The sequence below is a fragment of the Colobus angolensis genome, unplaced genomic scaffold (assembly GCF_000951035.1).
Source record: "Colobus angolensis palliatus isolate OR3802 unplaced genomic scaffold, Cang.pa_1.0 Scaffold143, whole genome shotgun sequence".
NCBI classification, from domain to species: Eukaryota; Metazoa; Chordata; class Mammalia; order Primates; family Cercopithecidae; genus Colobus; species Colobus angolensis.
The window spans coordinates 5989401-5994158 of record NW_012114522.1 but is presented as its reverse complement, the minus strand read 5'-3'; the positions used below and the strand labels follow the sequence as shown (position 1 = coordinate 5994158).

Sequence of the window (4758 nt, the reverse complement as noted above, 5' to 3'; positions counted from 1 at the left end):
CATCACTACCATCGTCATCACCATTGCCATCATCATCACTATTGCTACCACCATCAACATTACCATCATCGTCATCACTACTATCACCATCGTCACCATCATGACAATCATTACTACCACCATTATCACCATCATCATCATTGCCACAGCCATCATCACAATCATCACCACCACCATCACCATCATCACCATCACTACCACCACCACCATCACCATTACTACCATCACCACTACCATCATTATCATCACCATCATGACCATCACTACCACCACCACCACCGTTATCACCATCACCATCATTATCACTGTCAATACCATCACCTCCACCAACACCATCAGCTGTGTCCTGTCCTCTGAAATGCACCTCCAGTCATACTTTAGGGATTAAATTATGAAGTGCATGAGAAAGCTTTGGCAGTTTGTGCAAAGTGCTGGGAAAGATGCTGTGGCTACAGTGCTATTTAACGTCCAGGGCAAAGCAGAGCCAAGAGAGGCACTGTAACCAGAGTGCGGCTCCCTCAGGAAGACAGCTCTCTTAACTGCTGCTATGCTGCTTCTACAGGCATCGCCCTCAGTGTGCTCCCCATGTACCTCAGTGAGATCTCACCCAAGGAGATCCGTGGCTCTCTGGGGCAGGTAACCACCATCTTTATCTGCATTGGCATGTTCACTGGGCAGCTGCTGGGCCTGCCCGAGCTGCTGGGAAAGGTGAGTGTGGCTCCCTGGTCAACCACATCTGCCCTCATCTCATGTTACCACTGCAGGAAGGAGCCTTTTCTCCAAAAGCTGGTCCCTGTATATTGCAATTCCTGGTGTTCAAGCCTCTTACTTATTATTGGAGAAAAGTTGTGGAGTTCCTTTGAGTTTAATTTTTTTAAGGACATAAAGAATACATAACAAATTGAAATCTTATAGAATGTTTAAGTTCACCCACCCAATAATTATCATTAATAGCTCAATTTGTGTTTGTTTGGGCATCTTCTGTGCTTTAAAAACCTATATAAACATCTATAGTTTATTGTGTTTTTGATGGAATTGTGCCATATGCATTGATCTACAACCTCGTGTTTTCATTTAATATATTTTGGGCGTGTTTTCAAGATGTTAACTTAGCTCTACCTCATTCTTGAGTCTCTTTTTTCCTGAATAAGTAAGTAATTAGAGTCTTCTGGGTTTGGCTTGCTGTTTTGGGAGAAGGTGGGCCTGAATTTGAATCCCAGTTCAATGATTTACTTGCTGTGTGGCCTTGGCAGGGAGAAAAGAAACACTTCACTCAGGTTGAATGGGGTGGGGTAAAATCAAGGAAGGCTTTTCAGAAGAGGTGGCCTCTAAATGGACTCCTGAAGGGTAAGCAGGAGTTAGGCAGGTGATGATGGGGATTGGGAGAGAGGATATACCAGAGAAAGAAAATCAGTAAAGAAAAGGCTCAAGATGGGGCGCAGCCCTGGGAAAGAACTCAGACAGCTTTGGGGCTGAGGAGAGAACAAGCATGGGGAGGGTGAGAGATGAAGCGTCTGTTCACTGAGCCACCACAGACTTCACCCTGGGGGAATAGGAAGCCCTGGGCAGCACTGGAGCTGGAGGGTGACGTGGCCAGATCAGTGTTAGAAGGTGGCTCTGGGGTGGAGGCGGTGGGTGTAGACTAGAGTGGGAAGGGTGGGGAGGAGAGAGGCAGAGGGCTGCTGCTATTGGTACACGTGGTAAGGGAAGGATGCAGCTGCGACTGAGGTGGTGGACATGGGGATAAAGAGGAATGGGTGTGTTCAAGACCGTGGTGGAAGCAGAGGCCACTGGACTTGCTAGGATTCCTCCCAAGGGAAGCCTCCCAGGGATGCAGGGGCGCTCCCTTCCCACTCACACAGGCGGGGCAGGAGGGCGGGCAGAGATTAAACCACTAATGATGGTCGAATGCCCACTGCATGCCAGACTGTTCTAGGTATGAACAGTGCACAACAGACAAACAGCTTCCTGTGGAGCTGAGTTCTAGCAGCAGGGGGCAAACAAAACGAATTCGCAAGTCCTAGAGCAGTTATGTAAAAGACCCGTTTGTTATGCTGCTCAAATCCTAACAACTACTTTGTGAGTAGCTCAGATATGCAGCCTTGGACGCAAGCAAAGAGAGGTAAGGGACAGAGCTCTCATGAACAAGGACATATTGGTGCTGAAACCAGAACCCGGGTCTGTGTACTTCCAAAGTCACGTATGGGGTGTGTCTTATACAGCCAAGGACGGATCACACTGGTGTTTCTGGGAATGTGGGAGCTCTGGAGAGAAGGGGCTAGTTTTCCCCACGGGGTCCTTTCTGTCCCAGCTGCTGAGCCTCACTGACTCTAGGGCCAGCTCCTTTCGCATTCAGTGGAAGGTTTTATAAGTGGAGGAATCATTGCATTACATTTTTCAAACAAATTTTCAATGTTTTGAACATTTTTTATTGTAGTAAAATCCACGTAAAATTTACCATTTTGACCATTCTTAAGTGTACTTTTCTGTGATATTAAAAGTGACTTTTTATATTTCAGCCAGTCGAGGTCACCTCAGAGGCATCTGCTTCTGATCTTTTATTATGACCATTCTGGGTTATTATGGCTATAACTTTAGTTTCTTCTTTTGCAAAAACAGAAACAACTCACATTTTACATCTGTGGTTGTCATATGCGTGACGATTTCTGTAATTAATTGCATGTGTTAGAAACAGTCTCTCTACCTAAGTGAGGTTCCAAACTAAAGAGACTCTTTTGCTTTTTGTTTTTAAAGATATTTTAAAATTCTCAAAATAACCACCACGTGTTGACAATAAAAACAAGATAACAGCCTCAGCTCCCTAAACAAAAATACATTTAAAAGTTAATGAAGAGTGCTATTGTCCTTTAGGAATAAAAAAGCAAATAAATACTTGCCTCAGTAGAGCTAAGCTTTTCTCTTTGGGGATCATTTCCAAATTCCTCTTTGTTTATAAATCAATATCAAGTTCTTTCCGCTGCTTGAGTCCTTAAGGTCTTTCTTCAACCTCTGTCTTCATCCTTTATTTATTCATTCACCACATTTGTTAAACATTGAGTTGATGCTGGAGCTACAGCTTTGAGCACGTCAGGCACAGCCCACATCTTAATGTTGCTCAGACTGCGAGGACTGTGTGACCTTGGGCAGGTCAAGTCACCTCTCTAACCAGTGTCGTCTTCAGTAGGAGGCATGGTTGCAAGTCCCAAATTCCCAAGCCCCACTCAAGCTTGACTTCCTCTGGGAAAACATCGCTGGCAAATCGTGACTGTTCAGCATATCCCAGGACACCGTGCACCTGTGCCTCTCCCACACTGATTTCCATTCGCTTCCGCATCTTGTCCTGCCAGTTGATGGCATCTTACTTGTATGCACAATAACCCAGAGGCGTCAAGTTTATCCAGTCATTCAACAAATGTTTAGAAGGCTCCTACTGTGTGCCAGGTATTGGGTTGGCTGCTGGTGGTAGAGTGGTGAGGTCATCAGGGTAGCCCTGCCCTTGGGAGCTCCCAGGAGGGTGATTGACCAGTGGCCACAGGTGATAGGAAAATAGGCACTGCCCTCTGGTAGGGCATCGGGGGTGATTTCCCTGCGGCAGTGACATCTAAACTCGTTGCTTGAGGACGAGTAGGATTTATCTGGGCGGGACTGTAGGAAGAGAGAGGAAATGGGGGTGGGGCGTTCCAGCAGAGGTAAGAGTATGGGGGAAGGCCCTGGCGTTTGTTCAGAGGCAGAAAAACTCAGATGACAGGAGCAGGGAGAGGAAGAGGGAGAGAGAGAAGGAGGGGGAGGTGGAGAGGGAAAGGGAGAGGGAGAGGAAGGGGGAAGGGGAGAGGGAAAGGGAGAGGGAGAGGCCACTGGCAAGGCAGATCTGTGGGCAGGAGGGCCACACCTATGCTGTAAATGAGCACAGGGAAGGATGGGCAAGGTGAGGGGTTCCCTGGACCTGTGGATGCTTGGGGGACAAGGGCAGCCCCTACTGTTTCCATCACAGACACTGGCCTAGAGATGACAGATTTTCTGATTTTCAAGAGATATTACAAATCTGGATTTGTCATATTTCATAATTTGTAAATATTGGAAACTGAACTTTAAAAAACAAAAAACCTCCCTCCTGTGGCCTGGGTCCAGCCTTAGGGCCACCTTTCACACATCTTGATGGGGAATGTGTACCTGTGAAGGCTTATTTGTACCCCAAAGCAATGGGACATCATTGAGGACATGATGCGTGCTTCAAGAAGGCTTTTGGGCTGCAGCATGGAGAAAGAATTGGATCCCAGCCAGGACTGAAGGGATTGACTGGTCCACTTATGAGTTGGGTCAGAGTAATGGCAGTGTGGATGGAGAGAAGCAGATGAGGTTGAGTGAGGCTAGTGGTGATGGGATATGCTGTCCCAGAGAACAGTCAAGAATAACTCCCAGGCGTCTGGCACATCAGCCAGACAGAATGGTGGTACCAGATGCTAAGACAGGGAACTGTGAAGGAGGAGGAGCAGCTCTGCAGGGGACAGGGTGACAAGTTCACTGACGTGAACTGTGCATGTCACATAGCAACTGGAAGGAAGAGCTGATTCGAGGACCTGGGTACCTAGATTCTGAGGCTGGGACACTCTCCTAGGGACAACAGGGCTCATGAACATGATGCCAGCCAAGGGGCACAGCTGCCCATGCCCACCTTCTGGCCTTGAGCCAGCCAAAAGTTGTACCATTGGTCCCTATAGGCTGTCTCTTCCTATCAGATGGGCGTTTCCAGACAGTCTT

At 47.3% G+C, this 4758-nt stretch overlaps 1 protein-coding gene across 1 annotated transcript in view; it reads left to right on the top strand.

The window, feature by feature from the left end:
* Positions 1-4758, top strand: part of LOC105507090 (solute carrier family 2, facilitated glucose transporter member 9-like) — an 83876-nt gene that overhangs the window by 8548 nt on the left and 70570 nt on the right. The gene's annotated exons all lie outside the window — the stretch shown is intronic.